Source organism: Stenella coeruleoalba (genome assembly GCF_951394435.1).
Source record: "Stenella coeruleoalba genome assembly, chromosome: 6".
NCBI lineage: Eukaryota > Metazoa > Chordata > Mammalia > Artiodactyla > Delphinidae > Stenella > Stenella coeruleoalba.
Window position 1 is genome coordinate 116,207,286 of NC_137151.1, and position 21,641 is coordinate 116,228,926.

General features: G+C 43.5%; 1 long non-coding RNA gene across 1 annotated transcript; it reads right to left on the reverse strand.

Moving 5' to 3' along the window:
• Positions 1-102: 102 nt before the first annotated feature.
• Positions 103-21,536, reverse strand: LOC307187921. Its single transcript, XR_013828720.1, has 4 exons — positions 21,091-21,536; positions 18,756-18,868; positions 15,582-15,811; positions 103-343 (listed from the first exon to the last, which is right to left on the reverse strand). It is a non-coding gene; the product is annotated as an uncharacterized lncRNA (long non-coding RNA).
• Between the last annotated feature and the right edge of the window lie 105 nt (positions 21,537-21,641).

Here is a 21,641-nt window from a genome sequence, read left to right on the forward strand (position 1 = left end):
GGATATGGGAACATATGTGTGTGTGTGACTGACTCACTTTGTTATGAAGCAGAAACTAGCACACCATTGTAAAGCAATTATACTCCAATAAAGATGTAAAAAAAAAAAAAAGAATTGATGGGGACATGTGGATCATGAGAGGGTATTAGGGGAGGCTAAGTGCTATAGTAAACAATACCAAAATCGCAGGGGCTTAAACCACTACGGCGGTGTTTTTCTTACCTAACAACACTCCAATATGGGCGATTGGCAGGTGACCTTCCATGCAGTGACTCGGGAACCCAGGTTTCCTCCATCCCAGGGCCATGGTGTCCTCACTGAATCCTCTGCAGCCTACTGGCAGCTGGGGAAAGAGAGTAAGAGAGAGAGTGAAAGTTCACAAGGGACGATGGCGTGTACCACTCTGCCCACCTTCCATGAGCCAGAGCCCATCACATGGTCACACCTAACTGCAGGTGAGGCTGGGATAAATAGTCCAGTTGTGTGCCGAGGAGCAAAAGGAAGAGTGGGACAGGTGAACTAGTGCAAGTTACCAGAGGTCATCTTTCCTACCACGTGGCAAAGAAGCCAATTGGCAAATGAATTCAAAACACAGCAAAGACGGGCAAAAGTTGAGAAAAAGAGAGATTTAAGAAAAATTATTTGGGCCTCTGGATAGACCCCTGTCTGAAATTGGACCAACTCCTATCCAAGAAAGTATTCCCATGTTTACCAATATTCAGAAGAAGAATAATTCCACGGGATGGCAGATAACAAGAATTTTTAAAGCTTCCACAGGTGTCTGGATGGGCCAGCACTCGTGCACCATCCCGAATCTTCTTGGGTCCGCCACTTCCTCCATCCACTGCTCGTAGAGTCCAAGTCCGTGAGGCTTTAACCAGGCTGACATACATGCCAGTTGGCAACGCCTCACTTTGGTCAACAGCCTGGAGCCTCTCACTTCCCACCGCAGAGCATCTCTGACCCCGCAGCACTATTCTCCCATGGGGACTGCCCAGCAATCCTGTAAGTGCAACCCAGAGGAGCAGGGAGTCAATCCATGTGGGTGTCGTCCTTGACCAAGGCATTTCAGAAGCCAGTGGATCAATGTTCCCTTTTTCGTCTTCTAGGTGGACAATTCTGAGACACATTTGACAGGGCTCCAGTCCCAGGCTGAAATGATGCCTCTCGAGATTCCATCCTCTCTTTCTCAACTTCTCACCCTACTTTCCCATGATTTGGTTTCATTTGCCAGCAGAAAAGGCCCACAGGGTCGAGCACCAGGTGGCCTTCATGGTGGCGACTCAGACTCAGTAACCGACACTTGTGTTGGCTTCGTCTCCTTCCTTCCATCCTCACTCCCCTTTGCTGTCTGGGTTCACAGTCCCTAATAAACTCCCTGCACACAGCCTAGGCAGCCTCTGCCCTTGAGGAAACCTGGGCTAAGACAGTTCCTTTACTGTAGGAGGGAAAAGTAATACAGTAATACAGTGATCCTCCTAGTAGCAGCAGGTTGCAGAACTTCCCAAAGGTATTTAGCTCGGCCACTCTTTTTTTTGTTGTTCTTTCTAGAAGCCTGTGGAATTAAAACAAACTGCCTTTCTATCAATTTTGCTTCTTGATTATAGGCTATCTAATTTTCTAATTGTTTTAAATCCCCAACCAGACCACAGGCTCTGAGGGAGCAGATATTGATCCATCGGTAAGCCCAGCCTGTCACCTCAGCACCTGGCAAAGTTAGACACACAGTAAATACTCAAAACACACTTGCAGTTAGCTTAATAAAATGCTTACAGATTGAAAAAACACTCAAATTTTGAACCAATATTTTCAATAATACTTAAATAATCAGAGAAGATTTTCGACTTTTATTCAGTTGGAAGAAAGTGGAATATGATGTTTTAACTCTAACCCTCTGTAGAGGCACACTGATTTCTTTCCCCTCCTTCCTTTGCTCTACTTTCCCCGCCTCTCCATTTCCTCTTCTCTCCTTTTTTTTCCCCATTGTTTTTCTTCCTGACCTTGCATTTCTTCCACCATTCTTTATCTCTTCTTCTTTTTTCTCTTGGTTTAAAATTCAGAGGAAAACACTCCAGAGACGGTGAGTCAGTAAATCCAAACTGTGTTGACTCCCATGGTAGAGAAAGTAGTAAGCTACTAAGAATTCCAAAATAGATGTATTTCTTATGGGAAAATCATCACCACGCCTTCTGCTCCCATAGATTACGATGCTAATTTGCCTGCAGCATTCTCCAGTGTTTACAATTATCCTGGGCAAAGGATTTTTTAAAGGGTGTCCTTCCTGCCTCCCAGCCTCCACCTCCCATGAACTCTGCTGTTTATGGATGGTATTTGCACAACTCAAAGACTGAAACCTCAGTAAGAAAGTAAAAAAGTGTTTAGAAGCAACAATTGATGCTGTGCGCATCTTAGATTTGGGGATGTAGTTCAGGGCAGAGTCCTTGGAAGTTCCTCTATCTTCTCATTTACTGACGGTTAGCAAATTGTGATGATCAACCAAAATCCAAACGTTTGTGCTGTCTCCTGGAGTCCTGAGCGGCAGGAGTTTTCCATATTCGTTCAACTCCTCTTTGACTGTTCACACAGATAAGGAGCTTTGCTATGTGTAACATACGATTTATGTATATCATTATTAGGAGCCGTCGTTTTTTAAGAGATGACTATTTGACTTCATGCCCAGGCCTTTATTTACACCACTGCATTTAACTTTAGTTTCACAAAGATCCTGTGAGATAGGAATTGCTATCCCCACTTTACAGAGACGTTAAGTAACTAGCCGGATATCACACAGCCAGTTCAGTGGCAGAGGTGGAATTCAGACCCATATTCACTTGACTTTATTAAAGCCTGCACTCCCTAAATGAACCTCGTGAGAAGAATCAGGGATTTGAAAGCTTAAAGGACAGAATAGCACTGTCTACTGCACACGAGGAATTTTCAGAAATGATTGTTTCTAGGTTTATTATGATTGTTATTATTATTATTACTGCTACTACTGCTGCTGCTGTTGCTACTATTGTTATCATTATCCAAGCACTTCTGACCCTTCAAACCTAATTTCCAGGACTTAGAAATACCTGTGGTAGGGACTTCCCTGGAGGTCCAGTGGTAAAGAATCCACCTTCCAATGCAGGGGTCATGGGTTCGATAGCAGGTCAGGGAAATAAGATCCCACATGCCGCGGGGCAAATAAGCCCACGCGCCACAACAAACGATCCTACAACTAGACCCGACACAGCCAAGAATAAAATAAATAAATAAATAAAATTTTAAAAGAGAAATACCCTATGGTATTAAAATTATAAGTAAAATGTTAAATGGCTTAAACTAATAACAGTACGTAAGATGACAAACCAATAAACACATTAGCAAAATGCAGAATAAATTTATGAATTTAAATAACAACTATCTCTAAAGAGCTCACAGTTATTCATGGAATTTCACCTCCTTAATTAATTTTTACATGAGTTATCTATAGATAAGAAATATAGATTGACATATATACACTAATATGTATAAAATGGATAACTAATAAGAATCTGCTGTAGAAAAAAATAAATAAAATAAAATTCAGAAAAAAGAAAAAAGAAATATATTTACTCCCACTGAACAGAAAGTGTTGAAGATGAATAATTGAGTGATTAAGCCATGGTAAAGGCACGCTGGTAAAAGCTGGGGACGAGTGTTTCTTCTTGTGCAAATCAAAGACCATATTCCAGCTTCATGACCGACATCCCAAGTTAATGTTTACATCAAATTGGCAGGAGGATTGGTAAGGAAGGAAGTCCATCTCAGCAAACTATTAAATGTTGAGTCACTTTACCTAGAAAGGCTGTGTAATTTTCCTTCCCTAAAAGTGCAGACAACTTCCAACTTACAAATAATCTGCTTTCCAAAAATGGGCCAGTTGCTTGGTATCTGTCGCTCAGAATGCTCTTTCCTACATTTGCACGGTGCGGTCAGGTCCTGGGGCCAGCCCACAGGGGCCCGTCACAGGCTCCATGCAACTGAAGTGCACTGCAGTCACAGAGACCTGCACATCACAGGCGACAGTGGAAAAGTGCCGTTGGGAGGCCAACCAGCGTGGCAGCCTTGACGCCAGGCAGAAGCTACCTTTCACCTCTTCCCTGCTAATCAGGAAATAGCAGCCGAGGCCCACGGGGCCTCTGAGACCTGGGATGGCGGTTCTGGTGGAGAAAAGACCGGAGGGATGGTGAAGGGCTCAATCCGGGATTCCAGATGCCAACAGTTAGGGAAGGCTGGGGATTCTTTAATCCCTGGGGATGCTTCCTATTCTGTGTGGGTTCATCACCCCAGATGCCCAGGACTTATTTCGTCCAAAGGCTTCAGATGGGCTTTCCTCTTCCCCTTGCACATGGAGGAGAGACTCAATTTCCCCATCTTTCTTTAGATTCTCAAAGGACTTTCCTAATGTGTTTTACTGCATCTTATGTTTCTCAAAATGTGAGCCACAGACACTGAGATGGAAGCTCTAGAATAAGGTATCAGGATGGGCACAGTTAGCTTGAGCCCAGCATAAAAGACCACTCTCTGGTATTGGGTTTCCTGTCATCCATTCCCCCTTCTTTAGGTTACACCCAGGAATCTCCCCTCTGCATTGGAGGGACTATGAATAAAAGTATCTTGCTCTGCCCTGGCCAAGGAGTGGAAATGAGATCCAAGCCAGGCTTAATCCCTCCTGAGACTTGGTTCTTCAGCAGAATGATACAGTACGAGAAAAAAAAAAAAAAGTAGCTCCCTGTTAAAATGATCAGAAATTATTTCATTTATGTTGATATTTATTCAATCAATATTACTGAGCACCAATCCAGGAACTAGGGATTCAGGAGTGAACAAATCAGACGAAAATCCCTACCCTCGTGAAGCTTACATTCTAGTTGGGGGTGGGAGGGTTGTCAACCAGTAAAAAGTAAAATAAATAAAATATGTAGCAGTGCAATAAGTACTGTAAAAAAATTTTTTTTAAATCACTGTAAGAAAAATAGTCCAAGGAACAGAGGCAGGGAAAGAAGATGGATGAGGTTGTAATTGCAAACAGCTCTCAATGAGATGACATTTGAGTGAAAACCCGAAGGCAGTGGAGGGCAAACCAGGAGACTCAAAGGAAACAAATGCGAAGTCCTGAGTGGAAGTGAGCAAGGTCAAGGATAAGCAAAGAGGCCAGTGCAGCTGGAGCACAGCAATTGAGCAGAGAGTGGTAGGGAAGAGGTTAGGGCTATTGTGGGGATAGAATTCACAGAGCCTATTGGCTCTGTAGACTGTTGGAAATACTTTGGCTTCTCTTCTGAACCTGTCTCAGTCAGCTATTGCTTGGAAAGAAACATGCGCAGACTCTCTGGGACATGTATAAACATTTCTTTTGCTCACATGCCTACTGGGCAGCTTAGAACCAGCCAAGTCTAGGCTGGGCTCAGCTGGACAGCATGAAGTGGCAGCTTGGGCCTGTGTCTGCTCCACATGTCTCTCATCCTCCTTGAACAATTGGGCTAGCCACGTCATGTCCTCACAGCCAGGGCAGGGTACAGAGGGCAAGTGGAAACACAAGTTGGGCTTTTTAAGGACCGAGACACTGCACACCTCTCCCCACTTCTATCTACTTGCCCAAAGCAAGTCCATGGCCAGGCCCGAGTCAGAGAATAGGGCAGCATACTTCCCCTCTAATGAGAGGGATTGCAAAGTCATATGGCCAAGGAAGAGATGGAGAATCGGGACCAGTAACTCAGTCTACCAGAGAGCCACTGAAGGTTCTAAGCAGATGAGCGACCTGATCTTTCATTTAACAACATCACTTTGGTTGGTGCGTTAAAAATAGACTGTAGGAAAGCCAGGATGAAATCTGGGAGTCCAGTGAGAAACTACGGCACTATTCCATGTGAAACACATTGGGGACATAGCTCAAAGTGATAGCAAAGGCATTACTGAGAAGTGGTTAATCCCGGAGATATTTTGAAACTAGAGTCAAAGTTTCAAACTGATGGACTGACCATGAAACATGATTCAAAGTTTCTGAGTTAAGCAACTGTAAGTACAGCGTTGTTATTTTTCACACAAAAGGGCTGCAGGAGAAGTGAGCTAGGAGAAAGGGAAGCTGGGGAGCCCAGTTGGGGACATGTTAAGTTTGCAATGTCTGGTTAGACATCCAAGTAGAGATGTTAGGTAGGTGGTTGGATATCAGACTGAAGTTCAGGAGAGAAGGCTGGGCTGGAAATACAAATTTTAGAGTCATCAGCATGTGGATGGTATATATTTATTTTCTATTGCTCTGTAACAAAGTACCACTAACTGAGCAGCTTAAAACAATATCCATTTATTACCTCAGCCATTCTGCAGGTCAGAAGTCCAGACACAGTGTGGCTGAATTCCCTTTTTGGGCTCTCATAGGCTGAAGTCAAGATTTTGGCTGGGGCTGCAGTGAGGCTTTGGTCCTCTTCCAAGCTGGCTTGAGGGCAGAATTCAGCTTCCTGCAACCATAAGGCTGAGGTCCCACCTTCTGACTGGCTGGTGCCCAGAGTCACTCTCAGCTCCTGGAGACCCCCACAGCTCCCTGCCATGTGGCCAGTCCTTGCCAGATTTCAGCTTCAAGGTCAGCAAGAGAATCTCTTTCTCATAGAATCCCTCACCCCAGGAAGGGCTCAGCTCTCTTTTAAGAGCTTGGCTGATTAGATCAGACAAACCTAGGATAATCCTCTCTTTTGATGAATTCAAAGTCAACTGATTAGTAACCTGATCCTGGCAGCAATATCCCATCATATTCATAATCTCACCCATACTCAAGGGGAGGGGATTATACAGGACGTGTATACCAGGGTGTGATGGTAAATTTTATGTGTCAACTTGACAGTGCCAAGGGGTACCCAGATAGCTGGTGAAACATTATCTGTGGTGTATCTGTGAGAGTGTTTCCAGAAGAGATTAGCACCCGAATGGTAGACTGAGTGAAGATCACCCTCATGGGTGCGAGCAGGCATTATCCAACCTGTAGAGGGCCTGAATAGAACGAAAAGGCTGAGGAAGGGTGAGTTTGCTCTCTCTTGAGCTGGAACATGGGCGCTCCTTGTTTTCCAGCCTTCAGGTTTGGACTAGAAGTGCACCACCGGATTTCCTGGGCCTCCAACTCGCAAACAGCAGATTGTATGACTTCTCAGTTTCCTAATCACGTGAACCAATGTCTCATAATAAATCTCTTTGTGTGTGTGTGTGTGTGTGTGTGTGTGTGTATACAGAGGTACTTGTACACTTTGTACAAAGGCACAAAGTACAAAGGTACTTTTGCCATAAGCATTTTTGCCACAAGCATTTTCATCACAAACATTTTCACCACATAACTAACTGGCTGTAAGACAATTATGTCATAAAAGATAAAATAACAACAACAAAAAAAGAGGGACATTAAAAAGGACATAATGAAACATGAAAAATAAATAACAAAGTTAAGAAGACTTTACATTTTCACTGCAAAACTAATTGGCCATAAGGCAATTTTGCCAAAAAAAATAAAACCACGAAGAATTCTAAAAGGGATATGCAAAAGGACATAAACATGAAGCATGAGAAATGAATAACATTTTATTGCAAAATATAAAATACATGAATACATTTAAATGCATGTAGATTCATGGCAGTAGTACACAAATAACTAATTTTATCTCGTGGTTGTACCTAAACATTTGTCTTCCAGGTCTTTCATTCATAGTATTTTATACTTTTTTTTTTTTGCTTGTTGATTTGTCTCCTCATTTAGCATCACACTTCTCTTTTTTGCCAAAATTTCTTCCTTCATCAAGAGAGGTATCAGTTTCTAGATACTAGGCTGCATATCTGTACACGAAGCTTTGTATTGTCTTGTAAAAGCCTCTGCACTGTTTTTTGTTCTTGGCACACTGTCCCATGTTCATTGATAGACGTTCCAAAGTTCTATGGGAAATGTGCGCCTTCAACTCTGGGCCTTCAAATCACCAAAGGATTTGTAAATTGATAAGTTATCATTTTCTAATGGTATATAATCTGACTTTACAGTCTCTTATTTCACATTTCCAGTAAGTTTTATCACTGTATTTTCTATCAAGTCCATATACATCATTGCTATCATCCACTATTTTAAGACTGTCATGTCCACTCATCACTGTATAGACCGTTATGAGGGCTAAGATGTATGTGATATACAAATGGGAGTATCGTGTCAATGGAGAAAGGAAACCAAACTGTCAACCAGTTATTTTATCTTGCATGGCAATATTGTTTTACAGCCAATTAATTACGCAATGTAGATGCCTGTGGCAAAGATGCTTATGGCAAAAATACTGGACACAATATATATTATATATATATGTATATATATCTCACATATATATTATTTATATATATATATATATATATATATATATATATATATATGTGTGTGTGTGTGTGTCCTATCGATTCTATTTCTCCAGAGAACACTGACTAATACATAGAGGGTGGGAATCTTAAGGGCCATCTTAGAATTCTGACTACTATAGATAGTTATTTTTAAATCCTGGAATTTGATGAAATCACAATGTTGAGTGTAGAGAGAAAAAAAAATTAGTTCCTCCTATTTATACCCTTAGAGCTGCCTGTCTCTCTCCTTTTTCTGTCCCTGTTCTCCAGGCTTCCCTCTAGTTCTGAGAGCTGCCTGAACCCTTGCTGCTTACAGTAACCGGAGAAGATTTCTGTTACTTGCAACTGAAGAACGCCAACTGATTCACCCTTGGATGAGTCTTATTCATACCAAGGCTTGAGAACCACTGACTCAGACTAACAGAGCCGACAGAGTAAGACTGAGATGCAAATAAATGATAATGGATCTTTTGTACCCAAATTTTGAAATAAAACGTATCTACATTTCACGGGGAATCTCCTCTAAATGATTTCTTGATAATTTGCTCAATGCAAAGAGCTGAGCCTCTGGTATAGAACGTGGAAACATGGCAGAACCGCCTTCTGAAGTTGGCTTTACAAGACTAGCTTCTTTTACTTGTGAACCAGTGACAACTAATGTCCCCATTGTTCTTGCTTGGGCGTGGTGGATGGAGAAGCCAGAGGAAAATGTAACCAAGACAGAATGTGACAAATGTAGAAAGACTGGTATAACCAGTGGCCCCCATCTCATCCCCTACCTTCTCAAAACCTTGCTTTCCAAAAAGCAGCCAAGTAGAGTAACAAAAGCACAGGCTTTCGCAGAAGACAAAGCTGGGTTTAAACTCTAACACTTTCATTCACCAGCTGTGCAAATTTGAGCTCATTACCTGACTTTTCTGCATCTCCTTTTCTTCATCTATCAAATGTAGTAACACTGCCTTTCTCCCAGGTTATTGAAAGGATTAAATGAGATTAGGGATATAAAAGCATTTCTATTGTGTGCTAAATAACGGTGACTATTTGCTGCCGCTGTCTGCCTGTTATTCTCTCTGAAATAGGAACTGGAAAGATGACCTCCTTTGACTCTCACCATTGCCAAACACATACAGATCAGAAACCTTACGAGAGAAAAGCTGTAAGCAGCGTGAAGCTGCAGCACGGCTTGCTCATACTCCCTGACCTATTCATGACTCGCTAATATTATCCGGCCCTCATCCCTCATCTCAACTCCGCTTTGGATTGGATAGAAAGTGGAAAAACAAAGAAAAGAAAAAAAAGTCCTGGACAACTGAGCTATGCTATGTAAATGCATACCAAGGCAGTGAGATAAGAATCGTGAAGTCCAGAGAAAGTAAAAGCAAATTAAAGCATTAAAAATCTTTCATTAAGTGAATGCAAATTCAGAATGATTGCACAACTCATATGCCTTTTCTCCAGTTACCAAGTTCCCCTCCATCAATTCAGAGAAACACTAGCTAGGATGAGCATGCCATGGTATCTGTTCCCTTGGACAGTTTTTACTACACAAATACACTGGCATGACAGCTTAAAAAATGTTATGTGGATAAACCTTGCAGATGTTTTCCCACATTTACCTATACTATAACTAACCCTTTCATCTGATATATCTAAAAGCTTTCCTTCTATTAACTTCTTCATATTAACATTTAAGACTTGTAACAAATCCAATTTTTAATTATTCTCAATAAATCTCACAGTCCTATTAATGAAGCTAATCAGAGGACTCCACCATTACATGGCTTATTTTCATGTTCCTTGACTCCAAGGATTATCGTCATCCTCAAAGTAAAGATAAGGATGAGTCAAATGTTCCCTTTCAGAGCTCCTCTTATTCATCTGTGCTTTAAATAAATTGGCTGCCACCCAACTATAAAAGATGAAGTCGAAGTATATATGAAATTCATCCTATCATTTTCTTGGGTGTAGACACCCCAGCACCCAAATCTCCCACATCAGGAGATTCAAAGACAGCACGAGCCACACAGCAGGACTGGAAGTCTAGGACGATATGACTGAAAGTTCTCTTGACCTAATAATCCCTGGTTAGCATGTTCTGACCCTCTTCCAAGTTTCACCTTAGCTAAATCATGATATATTTATAAGACAGAATGAAACAATAGCATGCCTCACTAAAGCAGGAAGGGAGGGATTTCGGCCATCAGAAATGCAAATGAGCACTGGGGAAAATGATTAAAACAAAATTTGACCCATTAATTCCTAACCTTTACTTCTCATTTTAATTTGTAAGCGCTTACTGGGAGAAGGAAAAGTAAACAACTATAGGAAATGATCAACACCATTTCGTAAGTTCTCTATATTCTGTACATGAGATTAACAAATAAACATAATAGACGTTTGGGGGCCAGATCAACTGGTTTGTGAGTCAGTAAGGTTCTGGATTCTATCTGCCATTTTGTCAGCTGCTAACTCCATCAGCCCATCCCACAAATTACTGAGTTAATGCATTCAGCGGTACCCAAGAGCCCCTGTGGGACGGCTAATTGTGCTTAGCAGGCAATACCTAATTTAACTCAGAAATGAGAGAAAAACTTTAGAGGTTAGAAAATTATTGCATATATATCCTCTTTGATTCCCAGTGTTTGTACAGCTATTTATTTCTGCCTCTCTCCTGCCTTTTCACGCCTTTTCATTTTTTTTCTTCTTTTTTTTCTTCCATATTTATGGTAAGACATCAGTCACCTCATGGGTATTATTAAAAACCCAAGAGCTTACTCACTCTCAGCTCATATGAAGGATAATTTTTCTATTGTTTCATCACATTTCCTGGGGCTTACTTAAGATGTAATGATCCACTACGTTCACCACTGTGTAGAATTCATTCAGTTGCTTTGCCTTTGGATCAAATGCAGAAATTGACTCCAGTTGTCCACAGAGGGTGTTCCTAATTCAAAACCAACAGGAAGCCCGGTGAAGTCACGGAGAAGAGGGAGTGGTTAAGGAAGGGGATTAGATACCATGAAATATGGCCCTTTTCATGGTAAGAGAACTCTAGCAACCACAAACCGATAAGGAAAGCCTTGGGGCTGCCTTTCCAAAGGGATGCCAACAAGGAAAGCTGATTCTGAGTTCAGAGGAAGGAGCTGCCTGCCAGGGAACAGAGAGGCCACGTGGAACAGCAGAGGAGCAGTGCGAGGTGGCTGAAGCATTGAAGCCCCTGAGTCGGGACTCTAGCGTTTAGTCCTGGATTCTCTACACCAGCCGGGCAGTCCTGTACCATTCAGTTCATCTCCCTGAGTCTTGGTTGCCTCATCTGTACAATGTAGATTATACAAATTTACTCCAGGGAGTTGTTCTCAGGCTCAAATGGAGTTACGTAGTGGCAGCCCTTTGTAAAGTGGAATGTGGTTCGTAAATATTAATGTTAGCTCTTATTATTGTTTGCTGGACTTGTGGCCCAACCTTATGCTCTTTACCTGGAAACACTGGGCAGGTCTTTCCTTCAGTGTAGCGTGATTTAGAGGGTTTCAAGGAAAATTACAGAAAAGGAGCCGTTATCCCTGAGTAATAGGAAAAAGTAATCATATCTTCAGACTACTTGGAGAGAGTGTACCCTCCAGCACATTGCAAAGCATGAAACGTTTCTTTTCTGGTGTTCCATGCTCCTTCTCTGTGTTCCATCCTATTCAGTCCTCCTCTGGGAAATATTTTCCTTTTACGTCTTTCCCTGCTGTATTTATTCTCCTGGACTCAAAACCTGAGCCCAGAAAAGAACACTAACAAACTCATTGTATTGGTTACATTAGCTTTTTGAAAACTAAAGGTTTTAACGCAGAACATATGACTTACTTATCTGGAAGTCTTGATAAGGTTTGGATGATCGGGGGACTGGATAGTGTCATGAAACACTCAGGTTCTTTCTATCTCTCTCTGTTCTGCTAAACACCATGTCAGCTCCATCCTAAGGTTGTTTGCCCTATGGTTATAGGATGATTACATGAATCAATTAGGGCTCTGTGCTTCTATGTTCATGTCCACAGAGGGACAAGTGAATGGGGACAGGGAGGGAGGAAGAGAAAGATTCTTTCCCCAGGCATTGAACCAAAGCCTTGTTTCTCTCTGTTCGGAAGGAACTCTGTCATTTACCCCTGAGCTGTAAAACACAGAATGCTGTGCTTGAGTTCCTAAACCAATTGCCCATCTAGCTTGGCTTCATTCTTCAACCTGTGTCTCTCCAAGGTGACCTCCGGTGGCTGCCAGCTGCATCCTCTCCTTTTAGCCACTCCAGCAGAAAATGGTTAACTCCAGCTGAGACATTTTAGGGGAGGCAGTCAGTGATTGGCTTAAACTGGTCCACGTACCAATCTCCGAACCAATCACTGTAGCTGTGCCAAAGGGATAGTCTGAGGCATGTGCCTCGCTCCCATGGTGAGGAGACGACAGGCCACTGTGACCACCAGCCCCACCAGGTTCATGTGGAACGTGCAGGGTTAGCACTAACAGGAAAACAGAGGGCTGTTATCAGAAGGGCACTGGAGCAGCCTGCGGGACAGCTAGAGGACACAGTCACCACAGCCTTACACACTCTCTGGGTCTTAATCTTTACTTGTTTCTTCCTGAAAGGTAATTTAAATATGTTCAGTCTCCTACCTGGAATATAAAATCATGGTAATTCCCATCCACCCAAATCAGACTGATATGCAAAAATCACCTAATTACATTAAGAGTCCAGCAGAGTGAATATCACAAAATGTTTAATAATAAACATCATAAAGCAGACCAAGAATGTGGTCTGCTGTGATGAAAGTGTTTACTAACCTCAAGTGAAGTTCACCCTAATTAGATGGTAATCACACTGGTCCAGTTCACAGTGTTCATACATAAGAAACAGGCGCAGCCAGCATTTGATCTGAGCTCCGATATTACTGGCTGCATTCTCCTTTTATTTATTTATTTATTTTTAAATTAATTTATTATTATTTTTTTTTTGGCTGCGTTGGGTCTTCGTTGCTGTGCGCTGGCTTTCTCTAGTTGCGGCAAGCAAGGGCTACTCTTGGTTGCGGTGTGTGGGTTTCTCATTGCGGTGGCTTCTCTTGTTGCGGAGCACGGGCTCTAGGGCGCAGCCTCAGTAGTTGTGGCACATGGGCTTCAGTAGTTGTGGCACGCAGGCTCAGTAGTTGTGGTGCACCAGCTTAGTTGCTTCGCGGCATGTGGGATCTTCCCGGACCAGGGCTCGAACCCGTGTCCCCTGAATTGACAGGCAGATTCTTAACCACTGTGCCACCAGGGAAGCCCTGCATTCTCCTTTTAGACACACGTGTCCTCAAAGGAGGAAACTTTTTACCTAATATTTTTGTATGTGTTTTGCTCCTTTATGATTAGCTTTGAAGGACAAAAAATTCACCAAATCATATCATAAAGGTGGGATGTGTTCCAGCGTGCCTAAGTGTCTTTTAACTAATTCTCCAGTAAAATTCTGCTTTCAGCACTCAAACAAGTGAGCAGAGCTGGTGAGGCAGAACAATATTGATGTTATTGACAGGTTTTATTGCTATCTGTTATCCAGCTGTGTGTTTCACTGATAGTTTATCACAGGGCAATTAAAGACGTTGCTCCTTAGACGCATAGCTAGATTGTTTGTTTCAAAGTCATTTTGCTAACTAGAAAATACTATTGATATGCACAACTCTTTGTAAAAATTCTCATCCAAAGACGAACTTCACACTAGCATCTCAGAGGAACTTCCCCAATCAGAAATATGTTTAGACACAAAAATGTACAGAATACTTCATCTGTAGTATCTTCACCTGGTCACATATAGCAGTTACATTACTCTCATTAAAAAAAGGAACTGCTCACTGAAATAGAGACACAGACATAAAGAACAGATGTATGGATACTGGGGGGGGGGAGGGGGGGTGGGATGAATTGGGAGATTGGGATTGACATATATACACTACTATGTATGAAACAGATAACTAACGAGAACCTATTGTATAGCACAGGGAACTCTACTCAATGCTCTGTGGTGACCTAAATGGGAAGTAAATTAAAAGAACGGGGGATATATGTATACATATGGCTGATTCACTTTGCTGTACAACAGAAACTAACACAACATTGTAAAGCAACTATACTCCAGTAAGAGTTCATTTAAAAAATAAAAAAGAACTGCTCAGTATGCAACAGTGACTCACGAATAAAAAATAGACTTCACAAAATGGTTGCAAAAATAAGCAAAATGCAAACAATTTTTTTAAAACCCACTTACCTTAAAAGTGAAAAATTAGGCCCCAGAACCATAAAATTCAAAACATTTTGATTAATAAGACTATTTGTTGTACTTACAAAAAAATAAGCACCGGCTCTTTTTTTTGGCAAATGAATATTACAATATAACTCTCCCTGAAAAACACTGGCCCTGAGCCCAAAGGAAAGCAAGAAGCAAATGACAACCTATTTGTTGGGCTGCAATGAGCTGCCTTTTCTGTAATTGCCTCTGCCCCGGGGATGTCTGACCTTGCTTATCTGAGCATGAGCTCGCCGCTGAGTTTAGTCTGGCCTCTCAGTATCCGCCATGCTGGCTGGTAAATTAAGCAGGCTTCTCCACGCAGGTGGCCTGGCTTGTATATGCACCGCCTTTGTAGCCCCGGTGACAAACGCTTGGTGTTATCGTGGGTGTTACACACCAAGATCCACAGAGGCATGGGAAAAGTCCATTGGTTTTCAGTCACAAGGGAAAAGAGGCACATTTACCCCAGGCTCTTTTCTCTCGGTTTATTTCTGTGGCCCTTCTACTTTATACTAGACTATCTAGGGGTCGAGGTGGAGGGGTGGTGATTACAATTCTTTATTTGGAGAAGGAAAGGATTTGACAGCGAAGCAAATATATCTAGTTCTCATTCCATATGTATTTGTGCTTTCATGTGATCTTACAAAAAGAGACAGAGATTAGCAAACAACCTCACTAAAAGCCGTGCCTCGTGAATGGAAAGAAAGATCTAGATTTGAAGGGTAGCTTAGGAACAGTGTCTCTTTGAGAGTAGAGACTGTGTCTTTCTTCTCATTCTATCTCCAGTGCCTAGAACATGCCTGGCACCTAAGTATTTGCCTAGGGGTGATCAAACAGTTTTTCTCAGAACCATTTGATTCATAACAGGAGCTCAATTAGTGTATGTCTCCATCAAGCCTCTTACTCCTACCTTTGCAATCTTTGGAAGAAGGAAGTTCTGATCTGCATAATCCCTGGTGAACACAGCCTGTGTGCAGCCTTGATGCGACCCAGGAATCATCATAGTGTAGAACCTGCCTTGTGAGGCTTTGAGAAGGAAGCGCCACGTGGGCTGGGCCGCACGCCTCAGCAGCGAATGGTATTTCAGGAGGGGAAACACGCAGACGTGAAAAAAAATCACAGGGGACAACTCCAGAGGTTCTGAAAAGCCAAAAAAATCATTCTTTTGTGGTCTGCTCCCCCCGGTTAGCTCAGATGTCGGATTGGTTGTGTGAGATGATTTACACGTGCCGGGAAATAACACTATAACCCAATTCCCAGGTTCAGTCTGTTTCTCCCTGCTGGGCACAGGGACTTCACCCCCACCACGTGCCCCCTAGGAGCCTGTCCTCAGCCGAACCTGCTGATAATCCTTTGAGGAACCTCAGCTTAGTCAGTCCTCACACTATGCTTCTCCTGAGAAAACTAGACACTAAATCTTAGGTGTCTGAGATCTGAGATAATTAGACTTAGAGGGACATAGCATAGAGGTTCAAAACCTGTCACATATGCCTTGATGTTTCAAAGTGAACAATCAGAGGTCTTGAAGCCTTTTTGTTTTTTAAGTGATTGCTTAGGAAAATTGAAGTTCAAACCGTAAGTCGAGGGCCTTACACAGTCTTAAGTCATCAGATACTCAGTAAATAAAAGACTCTTGGGCTTCCCTGGTGGCGGAGTGGTTGAGAGTCCGCCTTGCCGATGCAGGGGACACGGGTTCGTGCCCCGGTCCGGGAGGATCCCACATGCCGCTGAGCGGCCGGGCCTGTGAGCCATGACCGCTGAGCCTGCGCGTCCAGAGTCTGTGCTCCGCAACAGGAGAGGCCACAGCAGTGAGAGGCCCGCGTACCGCAAAAAAAAAAAAAAGGCTAAAAAAAAAAAAGACTCTTAAAAACCTTTCCCTTAATAACTACATGGGCACCAGACAGGGAAAATGGATGCCAGCCGGGCACCACAGCCAGATCCTGGAAACCCCTGTGGCTGGAGAGCTCCAGGGAATCTTAGGGGGTCCTCTGGGGACTGGGAGGCAGTATTTAACAACCAGTATGGAAATATCAGGTTAAATCATGAGAAATTACTGGTATTTAACCATTTGGAAACTGCAAAACTGGCGATTTCGTAGAGTGCAGCTAATGCCTCACTATTTTAATAACTGGCACAGCCGTTATCAGTGCATATGCAGGGATTCTGTCTCCCCCCAAACAGGCAAAGTGTGACACTTTGGTTGTGTTTACCCAGCACAAGTAGATATGCTCTGGGCAACTAGATATTTTAAATCCCAAGTAGAAGTTGCTAAGGCTGGGGGTTCCATCAACAGCATATCTTTCCCCACACCCCATTCAGAACCATGAAAACTAGCATTTATTGAGCTTACACCCCCTTCCCGATGTCATCCTAAGACCTTAATGTGAATAAACTCCTTTAATTCTCACATAACCCTAGAGGCTGGGTTCTATTGTCATCCTCATTTTACAAATGCAGAAACTGAGATGGAGAAATCAATCACTTTTCCAAAGTCCCAGGTGGAGAGCAGACGAGGCCACCCATGCCCCCAGCCCATCTGCCTCCAGAGTCTACGCACCTCAGTCTCATACTCAAGCTGCCTTGAGGTGACAGAGGACCACAGAGACATTTGGAGACCAAAATGCCAGCCTTATGGCTGATCAAAGCTAGACTGGAGCATGTGGTTTATTTGGTACCACTGCGAAGGCCTGTGAACACCAACCCCTGAAAGAGATAAATCTGCCCCCTCGGTGGCTGGCACAGATCAAAACTGCAGGTCTCCCTTACAGCTCTACAGAACAGAGAGGAAGATACGAATTGTGCAGACAGGCTGGAAGGAAAAGCAAGAGGCCCAGGAAAGGCTAAGCAGAGCAGGCTGAGTTCCTCTTCCAAAGCCACCAGGCAGAGAAACCCACCTCCTCCTGGGCAGAGCTGTGGCCAGGGGCTGTGAACCCGGGGACCCTGGAGAGAATTCCGGGGGACTATGAAATTGGAAAGGGGAAAAACGACTTCTTTATTGTCATCGACCTCTCTCTGACCTACTAACCTCTAGCTGAAATTTAGCATTTCCTTCTGTTATGAAAGGAAGCAATAAGCCAGACTCATATGAGCAGCACATGTGACCCTGGCAAATGCTTTCATAGCTCGTTACTACTGTGGAGAGATCTGGAATCTCACTCGTGGTCACCAGTACTTGAGACTCACGCAAGTTCAGACCTGCTGCTCGATCTTGTTACTTAGTGCATTAAGAAACTCATATACATTTTTACCACAACTTTTTTTTTTTTTGGTATTTTGAAAATGGCCTTTAGCTATAATTAATTTCTTCTATACTCCTAAATACCGTATTGTATATGTTTAAAAACATTATTTTTAAAGGGGTCTCATAGGCTTTGTCAGACTTCCAAAGAGACCCCCCCCAATATAAGAATCTCTGCTCTGATTGAAGTCCCTCCATGTAGAAATTTAAGGCAATAGAAATGGAGCTGCCACCCTAAGAGATGTTAATAAGCCATAAATAAGTAAATAATCTTGTTTCTCTAGGTTTGATGTCTCCTTCTTCCTTTCCATGAATCCGGTCACATCTCTCCACCAGAACCTTCAAAAATCAAGCCTGTATAACAGAAGTCTCTGAGACTAGACGGATAGGTTGGAGACTTTTTTTCTTTCTAGCCTTTCTCTAATCACAAACTGCTTAAACTGTGCAAAAGTGTTACATGCATCTTTTTATTTTCAGTTTATGTATTTATGCCCTGCTTTGCTCCAAAAATATTTTTAGGGATTATTAGAATGCACGTCTTTTAGGATCATCAAGGCAATCTTACCAATTATAGTGACTGACAATTCTGTAACTCCCAGCAGCCTTGCCCTAGACCTTCCGTTCAAGTGCTGCTTTCAGTACAGGTACAAGTGCAAGTTCTTCCCAGAGCAACAGTTAAGAAATGGCAGGCACCAACAATGAGGGGATGCTTCACCTCCACTGGACAAAAAATAGATTTAGAAATTCTTGTTCCAGATACCACTTTTATTTGAACTGCATATTTACATAAGTAAAGCTCATTCCCCCCAAGCTCAGAATTTGTGTCTCACCCCACAGATGGCCTACCTCATTGTAGAAGTCTTGGTGGGATCAGACTCAGCTTTACCCTGAGTGTCCATGACCAAGCAGAGTTCCCACTTTGTTCCTATCACCATAATTTCTCATGTCCAACTAGCACACTGAAATTAAGAGAGAGAGAAAATAATTGATGATTTAATGCTGACCTTGTCTTAAAGTCTTTATCTGTATTTGATTGGGCTTCTACTAGCCTCTTTTTGGAAATTTCATTTTCCTATTTTTGATGTAATTAATGGACCAAATATTTGCTCCCAAGATTCAAGTCTTTGCCGCTTTTTCAATCATATCATGACATCCAATTCTAAATCATCCAAATCATATCATGATATCCAATAACATCTAAATCATTTACATAGCATTTTGAAAGACTTTAGAATTTGATTCTCTCTCTCCCAACGCTTTGAGAAGAAAAGAATATGTAAATGGGTTTCCTTCCCTATCTCTGCCAAATATAAACAGTGAGTATGTGACCAGAAGCAAGCTAGCTGTTGTACTAGCCTATCGTGGGACACGCCCAGACTGCACCAAGCCTAGCCCAGGCACACTCTGGAAGGATCGCTCTTTGTCTGGTCAGCCTCCTGGGAGGATTTGAATCTCCTAAGAACTTAGTTGATTCCACCTGGTACAGATATGTCTGTAAAAAGTCTGAACAGACTCTTCAGCTCAAGACTTTATAAAGAGTCCATTGAAAGTGATGAAACCCACACTATGAAATAAGAAGCTAGAGATGACTAATTAATATAAGCATGTGTGCACACACACCAGCAGGACCACAGCGACTGCCACCACACCCAGAAAACAAACAGAAAACGACAGATACTGTTCTGTAAAGTTCTGGTGTTCACTTCTAAGCCTTTCTCACTAAGGAACTAGTGAAAACTCGTACCCAGGTAGGGCTAAGGGGCCCGTCCCTGGTCTATGCCGTCTGCATCCTTTCCTGCTGTCGTAGTCCCAATTCTGTCACCTGAAGACCGATTTCCAGGGGTTCTAGGGGTGTTTCTCTGTAGCAAGGCATTTCATATGGCTGCAAATGATTCTCAGTCTGCCACTGCTTTAAGTGGCAATTTTAAGTGTTCAGTCTTTATCAAGCAGAGCCCTACTGCAATTGCTCTCATTCTCTGTCCTCTTGAAATGCAGCACCTGTCTCACAGTGCATGGTGGTTGGGCTTGTTTGCAGACACACTGTAGCTCTGTCTTCTGCACCTTGAATGATCTCACCCCTGAGGCTCTGTCCAGCCTCCTCCAAGGGACTGAAACATTTGGGAGGGTTTTTAAAGCAACTGATTTTAACTTATAGATTGGATCCAAACTGAAAGAGATTTCCAGACATACAGAATTCTTGATCATCCCCAGTCGACCCATTATACAGGCTCCCAGGAGCCCAGGCTCAAGGCTTTAGAGTTTACCCCCTTTGTTCCCACAGATTCTCCGGCAACACCAGGGGTTCTCATCCACAGGGTCAGGACACCATGTACTTTAGGTATTAGGTGTACTGGAAATAATTTATTCTTGACATTGGAAAATAATTGCTTAATAAGAGCCAATTCCAAGTTATTCCCTAACAATGACAATTCTACTCACCCTTTCTTTTGTGGGAGAGAGAGCTGTACATGTCAGCACTGGGAATAAAATATAGACTAAGGCCTATTTTATCTATGCCCCAGGCTCTTAATTCTTGTGATGATAAAAACTTATTGTCGATAATTCCTCACTCCACCCTCCTCCCGTTCTGGTGTTCCAGTAAAATCTGAGTACATCCAGGGAGTCTGTAGCACATGGAAATGTCATCTTATCATAGAAGTAGAGTAAGAAAGAGGGGGAGGAAAAAGTTTAAAATGCCTGAGCTACTGTTGATCAATTTTACAAACAACCTGCAAAATATAAACCTAGAAATATCCATTCCAAGTATGACCATAAGGAGGCTTCCGGGAAGACGGCGGAAGAGTAAGACGCAGAGATCACCTTCCTCCCCACAGATACACCAGAAATACATCTACACGTGGAACAACTCCTACAGAACACCTACTGAACGCTGGCAGAAGACCTCAGACCTCCCAAAAGGCAAGAAACCCCCCACGTACCTGGGTAGGGCAAAAGGAAAAAGAATAAACAGAGACAAAAGGATAGGGATGGGACCTGCACCAGTGGGAGGCAGCTGTGAAGGAGGAAAGGTGTCCACACACTTGGAGCCCCTTCGCAGGCGGAGACTGCGGGTGGCGGAGGGGGAAAGCTTCGGAGCCGCGGAGGAGAGCACAGCCACAGGGGTGCGGAGGGAAAAGCGGAGAGATTCCCGCACAGAGGATCAGGACCGACCGGCACTCACCAGCCCGAGAGGCTTGTCTGCTCACCCGCGGGGGCGGGCGGGGCTGCGAGCTGAGGCTTGGGCTTCGGTTGGAGTGCCGGGAGAGGACTGGGGTTGGCGGCGTGAACACAGCCTGCAGGGGTTAGTGCGCCACGGCTAGCCTAGCCGGGAGGGACGCCGGGAAAAGGGCTGGACCTGCCGAAGAGGCAAGAGACCATTGTTTCCTGGTGCGCGAGGAGAGGGGATTAAGAGCGCTGCTTAAAGGAGCTCCAGAGACGGGTGCGAGCCGCGGCTAAAAGCGTGGACCCCAGAGACGGGCATAAGACGCTACGGCTGCTGCTGCCGCCACCAAGAAGCCTGTGTGCGAGCACAGGTCACTCTCCACACCCCACTTCCGGGGAGCCTGTGCAGCCCGCCACTGGCAGGGTCCCGAGATCCAGGGACAACTTCCGGGGGAGAACGCACGGCGCGCCTCAGGCTGGTGCAACGTCACGCCGGCCTCTGCCGCCGCAGGCCCGCCCCACACTCCGTGCCCCTCCCTCCCCCCAGCCTGAGTGAGCCAGAGCCCCCGA